The 26,069-nt window shown below is 38.8% G+C and overlaps 1 protein-coding gene across 1 annotated transcript in view; it reads left to right on the top strand.

Moving 5' to 3' along the window:
• The first annotated feature begins 288 nt into the window (after positions 1-288).
• LOC131688764 (uncharacterized) overlaps positions 289-26,069 on the top strand; it is a 73,631-nt gene continuing 47,850 nt past the window's right edge. The window contains exon 1 of the mRNA XM_058973274.1: positions 289-725. The gene's annotated coding sequence lies outside the window, so the exon portion shown is untranslated. The remainder of the gene's footprint in view (positions 726-26,069) is intronic.

The raw sequence follows: 26,069 nt of genomic DNA, 5'->3' as shown, positions 1-26,069 counted from the left end.
AGTTCAGTGTGCGAATGTCCACCACGTGGAAGCAGAAGAAAGCTAGCGGAATCATGTTCGTCGTTCTCCATGAGAACTAAGGTCATGAGAAACGCCGATAACATGAACGAATTTCGCATCGTCGACCAGTGGGAGCAAAATGCGACTAGCTCACCGAGCGAGCAAACTTTTAGCTGTGTTGTGTGTGAAGGTGGAGGCTCATGACGCTGACGCTATGCGCCTCTGCCTTACCGCTCGGATGCTCTGAGCTTCGCCGTTTCGCACTCAGTCCGACTTAGCCAGTCCTCGGGCAGCAAGTGTCGGAAGCAGTTCATTGTCGTTGCGTGTTGCATGCGCACTTGGTTGCACGCGCGTCGGTTTAATTATAGAACGCTGTTGGATCGCGTGCGAGATCCGCAAACCGGTTCCAATTTTTTGGCTGTTTTTCGCGAATTAAGCAGCTGTTTACATGCAAGATTGTTGCTTACAAAGGATCGACAAATATAGTCACAGGTGACGATGAAATTTATCACACAGTGTGCTTAAAGTTTACTAACCTCAAGCGCCGCTGCCGAATGGGTATGTGAATGAATCGATCTAAAAATGTTAACAGTGCCAGTGAATACACCATCAGAAGCAGCTGATAACATATTGTGCTCCATCTAATCTATGTTAAAGGTTTGCGGTTAGTAAAGATATAAAAAATTGCCGTACGAGGAACAGGCCACCACTATATGTAGACTACGGTAAGTAAGAGCACAATCCAGCATAGAATAAAAGTAATTGATTGAACTCTTTCCCGCACAACCACGACAAGGTTCGCGTTGCTACACAGAATAAACATGATAAGATTAAAACCAAAACAAACTACTTTTAAATTAAAACACATGGTTGTTTTTTTACGAAGTGGTTCGCGCAATATGAGGAACCAGTCGAAAGTTGGGAGTGATGAAATGACACCGCAAGCAGTTTACTGCCAGACAAATAAACAACTTGTGCATTCAAACAAATGTTCAAGTTGCACTGGTCGTCGCCTGTTATTCCTTCCTTGGTTGACCCGAAAAGTTCGAATAAAATAATAGTATAACGGAGTGAATCTTTGTTCATTACCGGTACCAAATATTTTAAAATTCAAAACAAACTAAAAAAGATCAGTTCTAAAAGGGTCTGTTCTGGGCAGTGTAGTAAACTGGAGTCTGATGAGTGGGATAAAACAGCAATATTGAAGAACTAACGAAAAGGTGTCGTGCAAAAGATCCTTGGACCGGGATTAGTTAGGTTCTTTCTTGATAAATTTAAACCTTATGACTAATCACGATAGTTTTCAATCCCAACGGATTAGTTGGTCCAATGCAGCGGGACCCAAGGTGATTGAAACACAACATTCTGCTCTTTGCTCCAGGAACAAACACGTTGAAGTTGTTCTTATCCTTCCGACTCTATAAATGACTGCCGTGGGTATTTTTTGACATGAAGTTTTTTGCATGCGTATTGCACAATAAAGCGACTGGTTCTCGATTGCGACAGTATACCTTCTAGAATTCCTCAGCACTTACTGGAGAAAGATCAACTTCAAGTAGTATCCATGCCAGACCTCATTGTTTTTTTTTATTTTTCACGTTCTAGAATCTAACAGTTTCAAATTCATGTCATGTCATGTGTAATTTCAGGTACTTGATATGCTCAATTCGAGAGATACATAATCTGTAAAGAAAAGGAAATATGTAAAAGCGATTAGTATTTATTCAAACTGGGTACAAGTCTCGGCCAACTTAGGATTAGGGCATAAAAGTCAATTTCCAAAATTCCCTTTAAGAGGAAATTCCGGAGTTACAAAACCTGCAATCGCCAATCACAATTGTTGATATTTTTTCGAGAGTTGCCCTACTGGATCTGTAGAGCTATGTTCTGGGAAGGGCTCCCCGTCAGAATCACTCACTACAGTTGCAGACGAGACGAAAAATGTCACCCACTAAAAACTGTTTAAGGCCAATTGAAGCAGGCCGTGATTCTGAATGTGATATTCATTGTACGGTTCAGATATGTGCGGGCGTAGGTACTTCACGATCGTGTGTATCATCGCGAAGGGCTCGAGCGTTTGTACGTTAACGTGTTCGAACGCATGTGCGTTTGTATGTCGCGTGTGCTTACGACGACCGTTCTCTGGAATTTTTGACGAGAAAGGATTATAGGCTGACTTGGTTCTCAGAACTTCTCAGCAAACTGCCCGCGAACAAGGTTTAATGAAATCCAACCTCATAGAAACATCAGAACTTTTTAAACATGGCATTTCACGGGATGTAAAGGAATACCTTATTCTGGTGAAGTATATATGGTTCGACAACCGACAATAAAACGGAAGTTCGCTGTCCTCCCACTTATCTCCTCCAATTTCTCCAATTAATTTCTGTTTCAGTCAGGTGCAGCTTTGTGCGTTATCTGAAGAGATCCAACAATGCCATACTTTAAGCCAAACCCAATAAGACTGGGGATGGAAATGTTAGGAGGGATTGACAAGAGACCCCCGTGAAGATCTTTTAACAGATCATCCTTCAGCGCAATCGAAAGTGACCTTTCTCCGACATTGCTTGCACTGGCTAAGTATTGAGACTTCAAGCGAGCATCTTTGCGATTGTGCTTCTTTTCTTTGATTTTTATCAATTTTTTTTCTTATTTTTAAGGGATTAGAAAGAGCATGCTTCTCGCAACTGCCCACAGTGCACAGTGGTCCAGAATGTAAATTTAGCAGGAATTTTAACCTTTTGATAAAACTAAATAACTTAGCTTTACAATACGTTTAGGGAAGGATTTAGGATTATTAGAGAGCTTTAACCTCGATATGTCATTCACCCTTAATTGTTTAGGAAATTTCTTGTACCTTTCAAGACTGTTCTTTTCGCTTAAACAGAAGTAAGGGTGGTTCTAATTTTAGTGAGATTTAAAATTGTACTTTTTAAAGGTTAGAGATAGAGCTTGATTATCTTCGATGAAGTTGGAGAAGAAACACATTTTAGAAAGCTTACCCACTACTTAAAATAATAGAAAAGTCTTGTACTACCAAGGGTCAGTTCGTGAATAACCAAATTTTTAATATAACTTTTGCAATTTTCATTTTTTGCTTGCATATCTTTTAGATGTTTTTCAGAGTTTGTTCAATTCTACCTCGAATCATAACCTTATATGTAGTTGAAAAAGAATTATCTTTTGTTTGCCTCTAAAAAGGTTGATATTCGTATTCCAAAGAACCACATTTTTGGCGAAGAAGCGGTGGTGCCATCAAACAAATTATTCGCCTTAAAACAATCTTATAGTTGTCTGAAGACTGCTTCAGTTATAAATCAATGCCGCAAAAGTTATTTGAATGAACCAGTTTTTGGTACGAAAAAATAAAAAATGCCCCATCCTTTGATTTTAAATTGGTTGTAAAATGAAAAGTATGACAGATAGATCTTACCTGTCTTCAGCAAACTTTTCAAAAACTTGTCGTTCTACAACTTCACTGAAGGTCGTATGGCTCTATTTAGAATTATTAAAAAGTAAAATTTTTATCTTTGTAAAATTAGAACCACCCTTACTGTTGTTTTAACAAACTTTTCCAAAGACATAATAAGGCTAAATGGTTTAGTTTTAGTAAAATCGCAAAATTCCTGCTAAATTTGAATTCTGGACCACTGTGTAGTTGGACGAAATACGAAAAAGCCGGACATTGATATTTACGATAAAACTATTAGGTATGGCACTTCTATGTCTTCGGAAAGATCTCTTTATTTTTTGAGTACTTTAATATAATATAGCGGAGACCCGTTTTTATCAGCCCCCTTTGTTTCTGTTAGGTTGACAAAATAGGGACAATGGCAAAACATATTTGTTTATTTCTTTTTGATAAACCGAAGCTGTAAAAATATTCTTCTTTAATCCCTAGATATAGCCTCATAATACTGGTTGGTCGATAAAATCAAGTCAAAAAACTAATAAAAACAGGGGCTGATAAAAACGGGTTTTCAATGTAGTGGAACATTTTGATTTAAGCGATATATATCCAGATAAAAAAAATAACTTTCTCAATTACTGTTTGAAAGGTTGAGTGTCTATTTGTATTTGTATTTGTAAGTTCCTACAATTTATTTGTAGAAAAAAAGAAATTAAAATTAAAAGATCGTGTGATTTCCTACATTAAAAAAAATATGAAAATTTGTTCAACTTAAATATTCCATCAATTCGGTGCATCTCAAATTGATATATGAGCTGCCCAAATTATGTGGTGGGCATTTGCATCACTGCCGATTATGAAAGGAAGCGCATTTCTGCCACAGTATGACACAACCTTTTTAAAATCATCAAAAAGTGATGATTCATTGTGTGATAAATATGCCGAACAATATACGTATTTCCTGTTTATGTTATCAACATTCATATGCGCTGTAACAACACTAATATCACGAGTTGTGAGGTCGAATATAAGACATGCGCCAATATGCACATGAGGCATATATGAGGCATTTCACGTGAACTTTTTATGCCATTTTCGTTGAAAGCTATAACCCAAAATGGAGCCTTCAATATACGACACCTGATCAAAATTATTTTTAAGGTTTTTTGCTTAACAAAACACGCATAATTCAATTAAAAGTAGACTGGTGGGTCCTGGAAGAAAAAAAAATGGTCGAATCAATCCACCCTGAAGTGATATTTTACTTTTCTCGTTGCTGAATTGATCTTTCTAGGTAAATATACATATAATTATATATAATAAATTGTATAGTGTAAGTGTATAAATTCTATTTTAAAACCGTGTGCTTTTCGCATGTGTTCATGGATGATGGCGCGCGGACCGTGAATCTGATACCATTGTTCAGTGGATATGAGAGTTTTGTTTTTTGAATCGGTCCAATTGAAGGCATGGATCTAGACTGCTGGTACCGAGGATAAAGACTTCCGGAAGTTCATGATCGCGCTAACGCGGGAGTTTGTAGATTCACGCTTATGACCGCGTTTGAAAACGAAAAGTGCTGAGACATTTACCTAATCACCGGGATATTATTATGTTTGCAAGGTCGCAGGTATATGTTGCATGGATAATCGCGGAGGGCTCAAGCCTTTGTATGTTAACGTATTTGTCGCGTGTAGGTGACTTCGCGTGTGTAAATGAGTTCTCTCATATCGCTAGTGCTCCCGGTCATGCCGCTATGAAACGTGTTGTCTAGTGTATATGAGCGTCTTTTTTATTGGTCCAACTGAAGGCATGAGGCTAGGCTGGACATTTTTAATATAAGAAATATGTCAAAAGATCGCAAATTGATACCTGTCGTAATTTAAAATCTGATATGGCGAGCTATATTCAATACTACTAGCGTTCAATAACGTTTTAATGGTAAAAAAATTATGAAACAAGGGTATTTTTGATACCAAAAAGTTGTCTAGAGCTTGAAAATTGTTATTCGTCGCCAATTTGCATCCCAATATGGTGTTATTTTTACGACGATTTAGCATTTAAAAGCATGCATATTTAAATAGGAATTTAATTCCAAGGAAACGAAACTTGAAATGCGTCATAAATTAGAAATTCAAAATGGCAGAATTATATTAAAAATTATGGACTATTCATGATGATTTAACAACTAGCATAGTTACAGTATGGTCCAATATCCACATTAATGATTAAAGGTCGTTTTATATGTTTTGTTGTAATGAGACAGACAATTTGTGACAATGTGAATAACTTTTTTTCACTCGAATGTTTGCGCATTTTTTTTTAGATTTAATTGTTCTGTAGTAGATTTGTATACACACATCGACTGCTATCGCCGGAAATATATATTCCTTAAAGAAGCATAGTTTCCAACGGCGGTCTATTAAATGAAAGTGTTCTTGCTATTCGTTAGTTGGTTGCTGTTCTCAATGAATTAAGTTTTTTTTACTAATTGAATGATTGAGTGGTAGTTTTCTCTTAACTCGAATGCTCGCGACCAAACCTTCTAGAGAACCTCCATAATGTGTCAAAACGATGTACAGTAACAGCAACAATAACAGAAATATGTTTTACCAGCACTCAGTAAATAAGGACCTAATCGTTTAACAGTGAGTTTCCAATACGATACGCCATACAGTAATAATAAGGATATATGTATACGTAATGTGAGTATGTGCTCGAGATTATTCGAGAATCACCTAACCAGCACAACCAGACATGGATTAGATTTCATTGATACGACTATTGACGATATAAATACAACAGGCCTCTTTGAATGAATGTGAAGTTATTGATTTCATTAATTTAATGGATTTTATTATTTTTGTTCTTTCATTGACTTTGCTGATTTCATTGTTTTCTTTAATTCCAATTTAAACATTTTCACATTAACATCAATTTATATGCTCTAGATAATTTTGCCGAATCAAATATATCTACATTTCTCGGTTTCATGCAATTATTCGCCAAGACAAGGTAGCGTTTTTTATTTTAGTTTGGTGTACGCCATCTTGATTTTCAGCATTGAAACAAACATCAATTGTTGAACTGTTAACAATTGCTCAGAACCAGCCATTTCGAAATTGCCCCATCGACTCTCAACAACTAATTGATCTCAATCCAGTTGTCTATTCGGCAGCACTGCACACGTATTTAATGCTTCTTCTTTCACCGTGTATAGAAAAAAACCAGGTTCGGTTTTCAAAAGCCGAACCGAAACCGCTGCTAAGAATACATCAACACAAGTAGAAACTCGTGCACACATGTAAACGACACTGAGTGACTCGGTTTGGTTTTAGAAACTGAGACTCGGTTGAGGTTTTGACTTCGTTTGCCGTGTGAACGAAATCAAAACCGAATACGATGTGCATCACTCGTTTACACGTATTGAGATTTTGACAACCGTGCCGGTGAATGTACGGACCGGTTGGTTTTCTTACCCACCTCTGATTTTCAGCCGTCAATAAGAGCTTCGATTATTTTTAACTCTGATTTTGAGCCTTCACCAGTTGGATTTGTGCTCTGCCTAAGCTCTAAATTGGGAGAAATAGCCATTTGAGCCAAAAGCTCTGATACTGAGTCCTAAAAATGTGTAGATAGTAATAGCCATAAAATTTGATTCTATATTATTGTAGGTTTAATGGCAAACTCAAGTATGTAGCTGTGAAAAATTTGTAACTTTATAGTTTATGGATTATAACACTAGTTTACAAATGATAAGGCAGGAAACAAAGTATTTTCCAAAGCAATTTTGCATTGCATTGCATTCCTTGTAGTTGTTTGTCTATATCTCGTCAAATCATCCGATTGACGTAACAGACGTACAGTCTTGCACTTTCCAAAAATGTGCAATTTGCATAGATATTAGGGTTTCACGCGACCGAATGTTAGCAAGTATAATTTTCAACCGTTTAAAAAACATATATTTTTTTACTTCTACTTTGGTCGCTTGTAACGCTTGTATTTTAAATATTTTTGGAAAGAGCACATCGACGTCTTTTGAACTCTTTATTAATTGAATTGATCGCATGATTTTCTCTGAAGATAACTATACCAATAACTAAAAGAAGTAAAAAAGTATTTTTCGAAAAATCTCTAAAATGCTGTTTAAAAAAAAAAGAATAAATATTGTTTCCATGCTCAACGACCTAAAATTAAATTAAATATTTATACTAGCGTCATAATTTTATTTTGTTCGCGTCAAGAGGTTAGAGTGAAAATAGGAATAGAGTGAAAATATGTTCAACACCCTACATCGTTGATTCAGTTTTCATCGCAGACAAAACGTTCAGAATTGATCCCTCGAGATGCGATTTAAATTCAATCAATCTACAATTCAAAACTGGTATTGAGTGAGATTGCATCTCATTCAATTTGTAATACGGATATCATCGTAAAAACGTTGTTGTTTCCACCGCATTGTTTTTTTTCATCGAAGGCAATCAACTTACATAAACTTCATTTTTATCGGGAGTTAGGAAAGTATTTACTTTCAAATAGAGTCTATTTTGCCAAAAATCGAATACATTTAGAATTACTCGGACATTATACAAACGTGCCACAACACAGCTCCTACGCCACACACCCCTCTCCCCTGCCTAACCATGTATCTGCTACTGAGGAAGCTAGACAATTTTCCTATGCAATCGGGTTGATTGACGGAATGCCGTCTGTAGTTCTTGTAGTTTTTGACGAATTGCCATCTGTAGTTCTTATTTTGTGCGAAAATATCACCCCTCTTCACTTGGGGGGTTTCTTTTCGAAACACTCTTATTTTTCTTCTTCCCATTTTTATTGCACTTTTTCAAATGCACTTTTATCTCACACCACTGCAAAAAACACCCGCGAAACTTTAATCGTTTACTAACAAAACTTCAAATTTTCTGCTACTGTGTAGGTAACCGAAGGAAAATGTCCGAAAACTCATTTGTGCGTTTAAATTTTCACTTCAAATTACATTTTTTCACAATGTAAACAAGCGCGTCGGTGCCTAGCAACAAGCGGGCGTTCCTGGCTTCCTTTACCGTTGTGTGTCCGACGCGGTACCCGGGTACCTTTTTAAGTTTCAATTGATTAAATTCCTATGTTTTATCCATAGCTGGAAATTGAAACTTTGTGACATCTTAGAACTTCACTAAGTCAAGCTTTTGGGTTAATAATATTGTTGATATAGTAAGGGTGGGAGTGAGGTGGGGCTCCTGAATTTTTTTACTACGTAACAGGCCGACGAGGGTACCCACAGAACTAAAATGCCCGTAACTAAGGTAATATCTAACCGATTTCGATACTTTTGGCCGTTTTGGATTCAGGAACTCATCCACTTTTGGACTTGGAAAAATGAATCGGGTTACTTCATTCGGTTCCCGGGAGTCCGGGTTTCCGGAAGCAGGTTCCAGTGCTGGGGTACTATTTGTGAACTTCAATGGAATACTAGCAATATGGGTATCAAAATTCTTGGAATTGCATCAGTAGGCTGTATCTCGTGGTTTTGGAACCATTTGGTGATTTGACCCCGGAACGGACATTCCGGAGCAGGTTCCCGTGGGACCGTGAGTGGCCATTCCATTCCAATTCCATTTTTCAAATTGCCATAGGGTCCCGTAACAATAAAAAACAGACTTCCGAGACAATTTGAAGAGTTTTAATACTCATATTGCTAGTACATTATTAAAATTTACAAATCATATCCTAGTACTGGAACATTACTCCGGAAAATCCGGATTACCAAAAACCAAATCCATTATTCCGGGTCTATTGTACAGAATTAAAAAGTGGACGAGTTTCTGAATCCAAAATATCTAAAAGTGTCCAAATCGGTTGAGGGAGGCCATAGTTATGAGCATTTCAATTTGTGGGTACCCGGGTACCCTCGTTGGCCTGTTAAAGGTGTTTTTTTTGTTGGACACATAACTGTTAAGATCATTTTTGAAATAATTCGACCTAGGTTTGGATAAGAGACATCTGATAGTCAGTTACGAACTGACTCGGTTTGATGAGTGTATGTATTGTAGTGTATATGTAGTTATCTGGAACGATCTCATTCTTTTGCATTTCACATGCCAACCGTTGTTACAAGCTAGCCTCGCTTTCACTAGAAAAATTTCATATCAGCAAGTCACCCTATTTGACGGTAATATTAGTTGCCGCAGAAAACACTGAGCACCATTTATTTGTATATTAACACAGCCGACGATCAGCGGTAGAAATTTCGGCAAAAGATGCAAAAAAGAAAAGAAATGGCAGAAAACATTATGTGTGTACCATAAATTCAATTACAAAATTAATGTCGATATACAGAATATTATACACGGAAGTACGAGTACAGACAACAGAGCTAGAATAAATAAAATGCTGTTAATCTGCTAAATGCCTTCATTTGAAATCCTGGCTCATGGTTCCTTATGCTCAGACTACACTGTTTACTTGTGAGGCTCAGATTGCCATGTGTCAATTCTGTGAACAAACTGCACACTACCCAAAAACTCTGAGTGGAAAATACTTTTAGAAACGTAAAGGAGAGTTACGTTAACAGGGTCTTGTTTTCGAGACATAAATAGATTTTAACATTAGCGGTTTTAAAGAAAAGTAAATTTTCATAAAATTTCTCACTAGATTTAAATTGGAAACGTTTTTATGCAATAGCTTTTTCTTTAATTTTAAAAGAAATAATTTACAAATTGGCAAGGGTTCACGACATGAAGCATCTGATATACGACAACTTGTTACATTCCACTAAAGCTAACTGTTTGCAGATTTAAAAAATCAAAAATGCATACCTCAGAATGGATGCTATGATTGAATGTTTTTCTATCCGAAGTTAAACAAAAATATTGTATCTGAAAACAAATACAGATTGTTTTTGAAGTTAACTGTTTGTTTAGTCCGGGACGAAAATTATATTGTTGTACGTATTACGGCCGTTTAGCTACAATTATTTGTCACCCTAAGCTTGTGGCTACGCAAAGTTTACATCCGTACGTGCACTTCGCATAATATCGACTAGCATCGGAGACTGAACTTGATCTTGGCACAACAAAAACACGAAACAACCAGCGGAAACCATTAGCAAACCACCTTTGCCTACCTATTTGGTTGGTTAAATTGCATTTTGATCACCGTCAAACCAAAAACATTTGCACGTACCTACCGTATAATAGGCGCATCGACATTCAAAACCAAGAGACCGTCATGGTTGCCTTCACCTTCGCGTACTGGCATTTGTTATAACGTGATCATAACTATCTACTACGCATTTTAAAGCTACCAGAATGTGCTATCATGTTCAATACGAATACAGGGCATATTTAATAGAATAAATTAACGTAATCATAGGCTTCATGATTATTTTGGACTGTGAGCTCATATGATTTTATTACTCAGGTAGTTTTTGTTAGGATTATGTGGCTCAGAGGATGAAAAATGATTACATGATAGGTTGTTGGAAATAAAATTTGAATTGACCAAAAACCGGTATTTGACCCTGATATAAGACCTAATCCAAATATTCCTACGCACCTTGATAACACTTATCTGAAGACGACTGAATCCCGATAATACCTGTGATGACTGAGATCATAATCTTTTACCAGCAGCTTCGTTGCTATTTTTAATGATGAATAAACTGTACATTTTAGGTACTGAAACCCGCGTTTAAATGATATATATGATTGCCAATGCATTTCTTAAAACTGACAACTGCATATTATAATTTCTTCAATCGAATTTAAATGATTTTTTTTTACATATAGTATATGTATAAAAGACCCCCGGCTCCCTTAAGCTAACGAATTGACTCCTGTTAAATGAATAGATATCCGTTGAACGGTTTGTTGGACAAGTGGGAAAGTTTGAAACATTATCCCCATGCGCGCACGCATGCATCTGTCACGTAAAAAAGGATCCAGTGTACGTTGGCTATTGAATAGTAGCCTTTTGTCAATATTCACCGCAATTTCTTTATTACATATTTTCAAGGCCACCGATTACCTCTGACACGTCTGAGACAGTCGTTAGACATTCAATACGCCATACAATGATCTACATATGTAGGAACTTATTGGGAATACTAACAAGTATCAACGTTCTTTGTACGCACAATAACAATAACAATGCACATAGTCTGTGAGAAATTTTTAAATTTTTTACAACACCTTCGAAACACGCCGGAAAGGTATACTAGCTTGTTTCTGTGCACGACACAACTTTGATATGCAGCCTATGGGGCATCAGGCCAAGGCAATGTCCCCAAAACAGCCATATGACAGAGGCGTATATATGATAAAAAAGCCATCGTAAACGATAACGAAGACGATACACGACGAGACACGCGTATATTTAATTATTCAATGCCAGACAGTTTCGATAAATAAACAAGCAGTTTATTGTGCGGGTGGTGAGAAGTAGGAATGAAAAGCGGTAGTGGTATATTCATAAATGACAGCGATTAGCGAACGATTTTGATATACGGAAAAAATATCTTATCAACTATCACCATTAATTTGTTTTAAAAATTTCTTGTCTAATGGAAAGCATTTTACCGCACCTTAACTTTGAAATCCTTGATCATGGAACGTACATCGTACATGATCAGGTATTCATGTAATTGCGTCGTCTACCATAGCTGGTTGCTGAATTGCTTTCTTACGCAGATCGAAATCTTGTATAGGAGAGGAGCGTAAAGAGTGAGACACTTTTTTTTGATTGTTTAGATACCGAATACTTTTAACGTTTCAATACTACGATCCCATTTCGAAATTGTCAACTGGAATAGTTTTTGAATGCGAATAACAGTTACTGCCGTAGTACTGAACTACATAACAACACTTTTGCCCTATCTGAGTGGGAATTTGTACAGCGATTTTGTTTTAAATTCCGTAAAATATGCGATTTCTATACATTACGAAAATAATGGACTTTGTGAATGCCGTCCTAACTATTTGACCGCCGAGCGAGCATTTTATTGCCCCGACCCTACGGATAACTATGAACACCGCATGAAAGAAATTGCCTATTTACAAATTATTTTGCATTTCGATGTCGTGTATATGGTGGGGGAGACTGAGGAGACTTGATCCCCTTTTTTATTTTTCAATCCAACTCTTTGAAATGATAAAAAAACTAAATATTTTTTGTCGTTTTATGTAGTTTCTAGGGATGACTGCCAATTATAAAAAAAATTGCATGGAAATATTACACTGGACTTGAGCTATGAGCATTTCCGGAAAACAACAAAAAAATGGAAAATTCTTTGATTAGTGGAGACTCGATCCCTAATTTGGGGACACTTGATTCCTCTTTGAAAGCGTGTTTAAAAGAGCATGTAGGGTAATAAGCCTATTTTTGCTATGTTTCTATTATCAGCCTAACCATCTGAAGCCTTTGATTAGAGCAGCGTCTGTAATATTTGCTCAACGCATTGGCTAAAATGGTATTGTGATAATTGGGGTACTCGATTAGAGTTTTTGCTGCGCTTAAACAGATGAATTTCACCATTCTCAAGACATTTTTGTTATTATATTGGCTCATAATAACAAAGCAAAAATGCTGAAATAATAAAATTAATAAATAATGAAATTATGTGGTACCCTCCCTAATAGGGTAAAAATAGGTACCTTACCTTATTCAATGTTATAAATGGGATTGCGGTATTGATTAGATTGTTGTGATTAGATATTGCTATTTTTGTTACTACATATTACGCATCTCCCACCTGATTTTTTAAAGAATTTTTCTAAATCTCCATGCAATTATTTGAAAGCTGTCTGTTGTTATGGTTGGGGAACGTCAAATGTGGGATGCATGGTTGCTACTTGTTTACTGCAGTAAACAATTACAGTTAAGTTTCTGTATGATGAAGCGTTCATTTTTAACAAATTATTTTTGTTATTGTCTGGCAACAATGACTTCAATTCTTTCTTCTCGTGTGAATTTGGTTATGTTCAGTGGTGTGTATGAAGCATGGCGAAGGGGATCAAATCTCCACAAATTTGAAGGGATCAAGTGAACCCATAGCATCTATTTCAGCAAACTTTAATAAAAATATAGTTGCGCAAAAAATCAGCTCAATCATAACGTATTCATATAATTGATATTCTCCTGTAGTTCTGTATGCAAAGGTTTAGTATGTAGTGGGTGATTTTATCAATTGTATAAAAGTTTGAAAATTTAGAAAATAAATCTTCTTTAGTTCTTCTGAGATTTTTTGTTTTAAATTGGTAAAAATTCTGTTACACATGTCCAATTTCTTTTTTTGGCATTAAAAACATTTATTTTCTACGCAACTTTCTAGTATATTCGATTAATGTATTCTGATCCGCCTTTGAGTTACGATGATGGGATCCAGTCTCCCCGGGGACCAAGTCTCCTCAGTCTCCCCTATTGCACCGCGATTTCCAGAAGACGGTTCTGTTTTATTAACATCTGTATTCAAAGCGATGTGATATAATAATCCTATTGAAATATTTTATATAAATTCAGCCTAGGCGAAACTAATTTGCGGCTTACATTTAGTACCCTCTTTAATCGAGCACAACCACTGTCCGTCCGGTAAGTAGATTTTCTGTTTCTGAGTATAATTTATATGATAATTTCCAAGTTCATTTAGTTGAGCTCATTAACCCTTTCATGCCCAACTTTTTTCTAGTGCATGTAGGGTTTCAAAACTATTTTTCCTTGAAAACGGTTGGGTCAAGAAACACGAAAAGCCTATTTTCATAAAGATAGGTGCTTCCATGGCAGTGCTAGAAGCTGGTCAATTTTTGCCTTGTAATGCTCAATGCAATTCTCCTAGAATAATGACAATAGTCCAATTATGTAGAAAACGTAGCCAACGACAGTCTAAATTGATAAGTTTTATCAGTCTTCAATAATATTGCACCATAACGAAGATATATGAAAAAATCATTTTCCGTCGTCAACGTAAACTATCCCTGGCAGCACTGCTCCATCGGAATCCAATCAGACTAATTGCAATAACTTCAGTTCTAGAGCTGATCCTTGTAAATGTTAGTACTCAAATTAAAGGCAATAATCACATTAATGAGCCTTACTTATTTTTGTGAGCAAATCTCGCCTCAATCAAAAGTTATAGCTGTTTAAAAACGTTGTTGTCCACAAACAACATGGGCATGAATGGGTTAATCGTACCTCTACAGACCCCATCGTTGAATTGACGCTAGCTCCAAAAAAACAGAGACGCAAATGTGGTTTTACCCAATCTTCTCTTTACTGTGGAGAAAAATTGGTTTTCACCCAATTTTTTCACTTTAGGGAGAAATATAACACAGTGTATCTTCACACCTAGAAAAAATCGTGAAGTTTACGTCTCCTGACCATGATATATACGAGCATCAAAAATGACATATTACAATACAAAAGAAATGTATAGGATTCGCTCAAACTTTGAAAACTTTTTCCGAGGCCCGGAGGGCAGAGTCTCGTATACCAATCGACTCAACTCGACAAATTGGGACAATGTCTGTATGTATGTGTGTGTATGTATGTATGTACTTTAATGTCAAGTAATTATCTCAGCAATGGCTGAACTGATTTTGACGAACCTAGTTTCAAATGAAAGGCCTAATGTGACAGTTCGACACTATTATTTTTGTTTTCCGATATCAATCATATGCTACAGACCAATTCATTCCGAAGAAAACACGCTGGGAATCAATGGTCGAACTCCACCTTAAAACGCTATAAATGCGCTAAGCGACAAGCATTAAAAAAATTCAACAAGCATCCTTCTTTACACCTCAGATCGCACTTTTTTTAATTCGTTTATTTGACACGGCTCATAGCGGTAGCTTAACGGAGCCGTGGATCTTTTATACGTTTTCAATGCATGGAAAAATAAAAACAAAAATACAAACAAGAATTAATTAATTGGATCTCGTGCGCGCAACTTTTTATTGCGAGCGGAGACCTTTTTTCAAACAAACAGCGTCAGGGGGGTCATTTAATTCTCTCTTGTTTTTCACGTCCCGGTCGAAGCTGGCTTGGTGTCCGGGATCAGATGTTCTCCCTTGCTTCTTGCACTTATTGTTGATCAGTGTAAATCCGTCGTCATTGTTACTGCATTCGTTGCCGAAGTTGCTTACAGTTGCTTTTGGGGTGCTGGATGATTCTTTTGTGGTTGTCATTATGGTCTGAACAGCTGCCACAAATTTGGCCACCGTTTGTGGTTCAGACATTGGTATTGAAAACTCTGTTTAGGTTTGTTTGCCGTAGATGAGTTGGCAATCGGTTGAGATGCATTTTCCTCTGCATCTTCCGCGCAAGGTTGTCCATGATGAGCTGTCTGATTACAATACTTGCACGTAGGAGTTTGCCCCTCATGGGTGCATGGCGTAATTTGCATAATTGTAGTTCCGTGACTATTGAGTTTTAATGCCAAGTAGGAGGGTATAGGCCTTTCAACCCGCATCCTCACTACAAAAACGCCGTTAGGAGTACCCGGGAAGAAGTTTCTCCAAGTATCAGGTGTAACGGATTCTACTTCTCCGTATTGCGACATGCATTTTGCAATTGGCTCAGGAGGGGTATGAGGTGATAGGTCATATAACCTTACATCTATATAATCATTCCCAATGTATACGGGAATCTTAATTCCAACGTTGTCACTTTCAACCACATGTTTTAAGTTGTTTTTCAAAACGAAACGCTCGGCTTGTGCTAACGTGTTGAATGATATTAACACTACATTGCGAAGATGATGATACTGAAGGTACAAGACTTCCGCAAGCCTAAGTTGCATTTTTACCTTCAGAAGGTATTCCACTTCACTAAAACTCGGTCATTTTAAACAAAATTTAAAGTCAACGACCGCAGCGTTGGGTCGGAGTAGAGCTTTTTCGTCAACTTTACTCATGATGACAAGAATAGTCCGATGTTTCCTTTGTTCTCGAGACAATGCACACTAGATCAAGAGGCCTGTTGTTCACTTGGCTCGATTGTACGTCTGACTGCGGCAGAAGTAGAAAGTAGACTGCGTCAGATCGCACTACTTACACCTAAACAATCGATACAAACGATTGAATAAATCCACTCTGCGTTCCAAAGTCGCATCCAGTACAAGCTCAGAACCAACCCGAAACGTTTCTGGGACCACGTCAACGAACAGAGAAAGGAAACTGGACTTCCCACTCATATGTCACTTGATGACATTCAAGCGTCTAACTCGTTCGACATTTGCAGCCAGCAAATCTCTGAGGCTGCCACCAACGTTCCTCTACGCCCTCCCATTGGTTGCCATCCTGTCATTATTGTCAAACTGTGCTAATAGTTTGCTGGTTCCTTTATCAATGCTATTCAATTTCTCTCTTCATTCAAGAACTTTTCCGGATTTATGGAAAAAATCTTATGTCTTCCCCGTTTTCAAAAAAGGAGACAAAGGCATTGTCTCGAACTATCGCGGAATAGCTTCTTTATGTGCAGTATCTAAGCTATTCGAAAAGATTGTTCTGGATTTCATCACCCATAACTGCTCCGATTACATATCCGAGACCCAACACGGTTTCATGCCTAAACGATCAACTTCTACTAACTTAATATCATAAACATCCTTCATCATCCGTTCCTTGCAAGCAAGACTACAAGTAGACGCCATATATACCGACTTTTCGGCAGCCTTCGACAAGATCAACCACCAGATAGTTATCTGTTTCTAAACTAGACAGGTTTGGATTCGGCGGCTCTTTTTTTGAATTGGCTTCATTCCTATCTATCTGGACGTGAAATAGTTGCAAAAATCGGAGACTGCACGACCTCTCCATTTACTGCCAGCTCTGGGGTTCCTCAGGGTAGTCATCTTGGACCTTTCATATTCTTGCTCTATCTCAACGACTTGAATCTCTCGATAAAATGTATGGAATTATCACTTGCCAACGACTTTAAACTATTCCACCTAATTAAAACATCCACCGACGCTGAATTCTTACAGTCCCAGATCGATATACATATTCGTTAATTGGTGTCATATCAACAGGATGCAACTGAATGCTTCTAAATGTTCAGTCATCTCTTTCACCCGCAAACATTCCATGATCAGATTCGACTACAATATTTCTCAGAGTGTTCTTCATCGTGAATCGTCCGTGAAGGACTTGGGAGTTATACTAGATTCAAAACTGAACTATAAAGAACACGTAGAATACACCATATCCAAAGCTTCCAAACTCTTAGGATTTCTTTTTCGTGTTACAAGAGAATTCGTTGATGTGCACTGCTTATATTGTGCTTTGATTCGTTCTACGCTTGAATAGCTGTTGTTTGGACACTTTATTACCAAAACGATAGTCAACGCATCGAAGCTGTCCAACGCAAGTTTGTCCGATTCGCACTTCGGCGACTTCCATGGAGAGACCCGCCAAATCTCCCGTCCTACCCGGAACGCTGCAGGCTAATCGATCTCGATCTCCTATCTGTTCGTCGGAATGTTTCCAAAGCTACTTTCATCGTCGATCTTCTTCAATCACGAATCGACTGCCCTGATATTCTCCAGTTATTGGATTTCGACGTCCGTCGTCGTAGCCTTCAATCCCATCCATTCCTTCGTCTTCCTACCGCCAGAACCAATTATGGCTATAATGAGCCATTCGCCAGTATGTGTCGTTTATTCAACCGATGCTCCCACGTCTTTGACTTTCATCTTTCCCGTACCGTCACTAAGCGATTGTTTGTTAACTCCTTGTCAAGCTAGCCCTAGTTTAGTTATTCAGTAGCAAAATTATTGTAATAGTGTTAGTTGTAGAAATAAGCTGTGTAATGTATCATTTGGATGTTTGTAATCTGTTGGTACAAAAGATGAGGAGGTTTTATGCCTGCTGGAGAAAGGGTTTGAATGAAACCTAGCTCCATGGGGCTTTTCCCTGCTCCAAATAAAACAAAACGCGAAGGAAACCCCAAAAACTAAGATAGAGCACTACTTCCTATCCACTAACAGTGCAGTCCGAGATAATAATTGATAGCGGCACAACCACACTAGGCACAATATCAACCTTGAAAAATCTGTGCCAAGCGCGAAATTTAGACATCATCTCTACCGAAGCTGTATCATTCTCGCGATGGCAGACAGTAACACTCGAAGTATGCAATTGATCATTCATACATGGGTATTCAAGTAGCTAGCCGGCGGCAGTCAACGAGGAACAAAATCGACTGGCAGTATGTTGATGCAATCTAAATACACAACGTATACTAACAACGTTGTTCACAGCGTTCAAGTATGCGAAACCAACTTCACGTGGACAATTGAGATGGATTAAATAATCTGTCTTGGAAAGTGAGCAAGTTTGCATCTGTTATGTAGGGTGATTTGACTATGTGAAAACTATATGGTAGTGGGGGTGTTTCATTATCAAGTTGTAAATAAATTAATTTCGATTTGTTATATTTGCTTTCATTGTCTTGAAAACATATTTTGTTAAGTATTTAGCCTACATTGTGAAATATGAACGCGAAGCGAATCTTCGAAATCAATACCACTATTTTCTTCTTACTAATGCATTGAACAGATATACGACGGCTGCTCTAATATGATGAATAAGGCGACAATAAAAGTATGTCCAAAATAGGCTAATCACCCTATATATGCTATACATATATGCAAACTCTTATCTCGATAACAAAGAAAAAACACTCTGTCGTTATAGTTTATTGTAGTACAATTAGATATCATCCGGTCAATAGAGGAGACCATAAATTAGATCCTTGACAAAAGCCACCCCAACTGAATTGAAACGTGTGTCGGCTGTGGCGTTGTTACTAACGCGTGTTGACAGTAGCTTTTATAACTAACGTATAAATTGACGCTAATAAGCGTGGGAATTTTATGGACATCTTTACACATTTTGTCTCACATGTAGTGAATCAACATTGATTCTTCCCTCTCATTTCACTTTTTAGCAAGTTTACTGGCTTCACAGTATCACAGCGGCTAGAAAAAAAATATGCGCCATTTTCTCACAATTGTAAAATTTGAGAATCCGGACCATCTGGTTGTCAACAACTTTATCCACCTGTCTAAATTCACTTTGAGCGAAAATTTCCGATTCTCGCTAATCACAGCTGTTCCTAGTAATCAAAAAGAGAAAACAAAAATTTCGGTTTGTCCACAATTTCCCCGCAAAGAGAGTTCTGGGAATCTTTAATTGAAACAAACTGAAGATCAACAGCCGATGGTTTATGAGTTTAATTTCATTATATATCGTTGTATGAGCACTAAACTGTCTAACGACGGCAAACTAAGCCATTTTTATTATGAAAAATGCACTTTTAGATTTTTTTTTAAACTGTACCAAACAAGCGGAAAAGGTTGCGTTTCACAACCAAAGTGTTATTTGCGCATTTGCCCAAAATTCAACGAGTCCTTTCCTGATCCAAAGGAACGGCTGCGCTTCATGAAACACCGCGCTTAGCCAAACTGTTATAATGTTGTAAATTTGCATAACGAAGGGCTGAATGAGTAAACAAGTTGTTCCAAAAATCAGCCCTGCGTTGTGCAACGTTTCGTGCAGGTTAAGTATACCAGATGTAAGTGGTGCCAAATTCACCACATTCAGTAAAATTAAAAATTCGTTTTTAGATTACATAAGTGATAAAATTAATGAGCTATTATCATCAATCAAATTCTGTTTTAAAAATTGTCCAAAATGGGAGGCTTATTATTACTGCAAATAGAAAATACAAGTACTAGTTACACAGCCCTGGAAAACTAACCGTTACAAACAATGCATAAGAAAATACGAATCGGAGCAATCGGCAAAGACCTACGCAATGAAATAAGGACTACGATTGGAAATTCGGAACATGGAACTGCTGGTCACTCTGCTTTCCAGCTTTCGACAGGATAATCTACGACGAACTCCAACCACGCAACTTTGCAGTCGTAGTACTGAAGGAACTTTGCTTGACACGACAAAAGGTATGGAAAAGCGGGCATCGGGCGGCTACTTTCTACCAGAGCTGTGGCACTACCAATGAGCTGGGGACCGGCTTTGTAGTGCTGGGTAGAATTCGTCAACGCGTGATTGGATGGACTCTGATCAACGCAAGGATGTGTAAGTTGATGATCAAAGGCCGTTTCTTCAACTACAGCATCATCAATGTACACTGCCCACACGATGGGAGACCCGACGATGAGAAGGAAGCGTTTTATGCGAAGCTGGAGGAGGTGTGCGACGGCTGTTCACAACGGGACGTGAAAATCGTCATCGGTGATATGAACGGTAGGACGGGAGGTAATGTTTAGACCGGTAATCGGGCCAAATAGCTTACATACCGTATCGTATGACAACGGCTAACTATGCGTGAACTTCGCAGCCTCTCATAACATGGTAGTCCGAAGTACCTTCTTCCTATCCACAAAGCCACCTGGAGATCATCTGACCAACGCACCGAAAACCAAATCGATCACGTTCTAATCGACGGACGATTCTTCTCTGATATCACCAACGTTCGTACCTACCGCAGTGCGAATATAGATTCGGACCATTACCTAGTTGCAGTATGCATGCGCTCAAAACTCCTGACGGTGTTCAACACTCGTCTTAGTCGGACGCCAAAGCCCAACATCGCGCAACTTCGGGACACCGGGGTTGCCCAAGACTACGCACAACGGCCGGAAGCAGCACTACTCACGGAAAAATAGCTGGGCGCAGCTACTTTTGAAGATGGCTGGAGAGAGACCCGTTCCGCCATAGGAAGCGGCACTAGGTACAGCGATTCCGAATCGAGAAAACGACCGGTTCGATGACGAATATAAGCAGTTAATAGAGGAGAAGAATGCAACACGGGCGATGGTGCTGCAGCACGGAACGAAACAGAATGTGGAGCGATACTAACAAGCACGGAACAGGCAAACCTCGGTTCTCCGGAGAAAGAAGCGCCAACAGAAGAAACGAGACCGCGAAGCGATGGAACAACTGTACCGCGTAAACGACACACGGATGTTCTGTGAGAAGCTGAACAGTTCCCCCAATGGCTACGTTCCGCAAGCCGATATGTGCGGGGACTTAGACCTTCTTACGAACGAGTGTGGGGTGATTGAGAGGTGGAGGCAGTACTATGACGAACATCTCAGAAGGCGGTATGGCAACGGATCTTGGAGCAGAAAACGATAGGCTGCCGGCCCCTGATCTCTAAGAAGTCAAGGAGGAGATCGGTCGACTGAAAACAAAGCTGCCGGTGTAGATCGACTACCCAGCGAGTTATTAAAATACGGTGGTGAAACACTGGCAACAGCGCTGCACTGGGTAATCGCCAAAATTTGCGAGGAGGAGACTCTTCCGGAGGAGTGGATGGAGGGTATCGTTTGCCCAATCTACAAAAAGGGTGCAAGTTGGATTGCTGCAACTACCGCGCGATTACACTACTTAGCGCCGCCTGCAAGGTCCTCTCTCAAATTCTTTGTCGCCGATTGTCACCATTTGCAAGGGAGTTCGTGGGGCACTACCAAGCAGGAAGTGCCGCGAATACAACGTGCCCACACATCATTTGTTAATCTATTTCAAATCGGAATATGACACAATCGATCGAGATCAGCTATGGCAGATAATGCACGAGTACGGTTTTCCGGATAAGCTAACACGATTAGTCAATGCGACGATGGATCGGGTGATGTGCGTTGTTCGAGTATCAGGGACGCTCTCGAGTCCCTTTGAATCTCGAAGAGAGTTACGGCAAGGTGATGGTATATCGTGCCTGCTGTTCAACGTTGCGTTAGAAGGTGTGCTAAGGAGAGCGGGGATAGACACGAATGGCACGATCTTCAGGAAGTCCGTCCAGCTTCTTGGCTTCGCCGACGTCACTGACATAATGGCACGGAACTTTGAGGCGATGTCGGAAACGTACATCTGATAAAGGCTGAAGCCAGCAGGACTGGACTCGCCATCAACGTTTCGAAGGAAAAATACATGAGAGCAAGAGGTTCTAGAGATGACAATGTGAACCTCCCATCCCGAGTTGGGAATGACGGTAACGAAATCGAGATGGTCGACGAATTCGTGTATTTGGGCTCACTGGTAACCGCCGACAATGATACCAGCAGAGATATTCAGATCTTTTGGCGGGAAATCGTGCTTACTTTGGACTCCGGAGGACGCTCCGGTCGAACAAAATTCGCCGCCGCACGAAGTTGATTATCTACAAGACGCTGATTATACCGGTGGTCCTCTATGGCCACGAGACCTGGACTATGCTCGTGAGGACCAACGCGCCCTTGGAGCTTTCGAACGAAAGGTGTTGCGTACAATCTATGGTGGCGTGCAGATGGAAGACGGAACGTGGCGCAAGCGAATGAACCATGAGTTGCACCAGCTGCTGGAAGAACCACCCATCGCGCATACCGCAAAAATAGGACGTTGGGCTGGACACGTCGTAAGAATTTCGGACGACGACCCGGTGAAGATGGTTCTTGAGGGCCGAAAAATTTCATATTTTACTGTAAAAATCGCTCATTTTTCTTCCAAATAATAGGAAGAAAACAAAAATTATTCAGTTTTCTGTGGTTCATCGACAGGAAAACGTATTCGCCACGGTATCACGAAAAAAAGGGTGTCCCACATCAAATTGCATCACGGAAAAACGGTGTAGAAAAAATGACCCATAGGGTATTTTCTCTTGAAAATTATGGTAGAAGTAGTTTGGAGTGTATTGTTTACACTATATTATAGATTGAAATCTGCGCGTGTTATAGGAAATACGCGCGTGGAATGCATGACTGTTTAAAACTAGAAGTTGCGCGAGACCTTTTGTAAAGATTTAATACGAACAATTAAGCGGATAAAAAAGTCGATTATTGTTGCCCTCTACAGCAGGCGCCTATAGTTATTATATTCATAATTAGGCGGTTTCACTGAGCGGAGCCAATTGCACATGTCAAATACCGGAGCCAATCAATGATTATGGTCACAACTATTTAACTCTTATCTTGTGTTATCACGTGTAGAGAAACGAAAAGAACCAAATTTGTTTTCTGTAACAAGAAGAGACATTCGCACAAGTATGAAATCATATCATCCGATCCTCGAATTGTTTTTTCTATTCGTGCATGTAAAGTTCTTACTTACGACGACAATGAAATTATTAAGCTAGAGCTTGAACATTTACACGAGATGCCAGTGTTTTTTTCCTGAAATAAAGAGCTGCCAGTCTTCCGGCATTTGTGTCCGCCTAACTCTTAATATAGTAACTCTACAGGCGCCCCTTTAAGCAAAACAAAAAAATAATTTTGGAATCTTATAATTGTTAGAAAAAAGTTAAGCCTAGTAAAGTTCAACCGGAAAATGAGCCGAAATTTTGATTAGTTCTAGTTAGTATTCCGGCTCCAGTGACAACCAATTATAGTTAGAATCGCTTGCATCATTGGAGCCGGAATACAAATTATAACCAGCCAGAACTCCGACTGAACTATACTAGGTATGATACGATATCCCATTCGCAACACTAATGTGTTATAGTTCAGCGCCAGCCAGTCAATATATTTATTTAGGAGCACCCATCAAATAAGACATTTCAAATTTTCTTAGTTCCAGTGAATTCCAGCCACTCCAAAACTGAACCTAGAGAAAAAGTAAACAAAACAAATGAACAAGAAAACGACTTCATTTGACATTCAGATACCAAACGTTTAGAACTCGCAAACCAAGATCTCGTTTGTTCGCCTCCAAATGTCTTGTGTAAACTATTTGTTTGCGCCCAAAATCAGTACGTCAGAACGGCTTAGTGCCAATGCGGCTGAATAAGGCTATGTATTTACCACATTGATTGACGTCACCCGCGCAGTGTTCGAAGTTGGCAAACCTGATTCGTATGACTTGGAAAGATCATGTTACATTCACTCCAAAAATGAAGCTGCGTCACAAGCAACTTTGATTGTTTGTTATAATAACGAGCCGGAGAGAATAACTAAAGATTTTGCATTCGTTTTTCTTTCGTATAGGTCGTTCCAAGAAAATGTTTGTCTTGAAATTAATTACCTTGATTATATTTGGTGCTACAGCCGATCCTGTCACATGACCACGCAATTTTTAGCACAGCAAGCACTGATCGAGATCCTTACTCACCAGCATAAACTCATCTCATCAGTCATCTATCCCAGCAGACGAAAGCAATTCAAATAAGCTCGAATGAAATGTTCCCAGGCTCGATTTAGCGATCGATTCACTTTCGAACCGCATTGACGTCATTCTGACCCAAAACAGGTAATCCCATTTGACTCTTGATCCTACCGCTGCGCAAACTTGTTTGGAAATGCACCAGAAAACTTGATGACGCTGGTCGTCAAACGGTGAGATAATATAGTTCTCACTGAAGAGACTAGAACAGGAAAGGGACGCCATGTTCCGTTTGGAGTTTCCATTCAGCTGTAGAAGCTTATAGCTGAGTTCGGATTCCAAAGACAGGGCATGTCGTCTCTTTGTATTTCTAGTCTCAATAGTTCTCATAAGACTTAGTCTCCTATCTCATGCCTCCACGCGAGTCTCAGTCTATTGATGACATTCTTAGACCGGTGACGACTGGGTGATATCAGCCTTCTGTCAATAGTAGCAGAATGAGACGGAGCTAAAAGATCTAATCAAGGAAACACTACCGTAAAATGAATAGCTGATCGGAAATCAGCCGCTATAAGACTTTAATATGACTACTATCAATGATCGCAGAATACGTACTGAAAATTCTCCGCGTCTGTTTTTCTTTAAACTAATTTCAAGTTCGTTTATTGCTAACAAGCCCGTGTTAACAATCCTTTGTATTTCCCTTCACTGGTCGTTATTATCGCTCGTATACGTGTATTTAACAAACCATCCGATACGTAAAAAAGGAAATACTTACCTTAATTTATAACATGCTATCGTAACTTTATCTGTATAACGTGTTATCACTCTGTAGTTTTCAATCCAATAAATATATCGTGGAGAAGAAATAGCAAAATCTGTCTAAATCCTGTTGCAATAAATAGTGAACTCTTTACATAGATAAGATTAGCTTTTCTAGGCAATACTCCCACGGTCGACTGTGTGGAGTTCAAATTACTTTTAATTAGGAAACATAGAATACTTTTGGTAGCCGGCTACCCAGAGTTTAAAATGAACGAAAAACTAAACAAGACCTTTTCTTTTTCGAGTGATCATGTACCCGAAGACTAACTAAACAACTACCTAATAAACTAAGCTTTACAGGTCGCATCGCTTGCTTGGAGCAAATCCCAGACCTTACACCCTACTAAACCACCAACTCCGCGACACCTATGGAAGAGTCTGATGAATCGTTGTCCTTCCGTTCCGTTGGAGCATCAACACTTCCCGTCTACCTTATCCGTTATCCTTACTCGTGAACGATGGAGATGGGGGCGGTGCTTCAATATTGAACCGTTAATTGTTTCTTACTTTGATATATTTATGAGAATTATTGTGCTGCGACATAACATAATTTAAATAAAGGAATTGGGTTTATTCGTGTTGAATGAAAATCCTAAATTTACGGACAAATGACAATCGCTAAAGCAAATTATGAAAAACGGAATCAAAATCTTGAGTCGCCTGTTATACACGGTGCGCCTCTATCAACTATCTGAGAAAGGAATTGCATATTCTTGTTTTAATTGGTGAAAATGCAAAATAGT

Source organism: Topomyia yanbarensis, chromosome 3, assembly GCF_030247195.1.
Source record: "Topomyia yanbarensis strain Yona2022 chromosome 3, ASM3024719v1, whole genome shotgun sequence".
Taxonomy (NCBI): domain Eukaryota; kingdom Metazoa; phylum Arthropoda; class Insecta; order Diptera; family Culicidae; genus Topomyia; species Topomyia yanbarensis.
The sequence above is the reverse complement of the archived record's forward strand: the minus strand, read 5'-3'. Positions and strand labels throughout refer to the sequence as shown.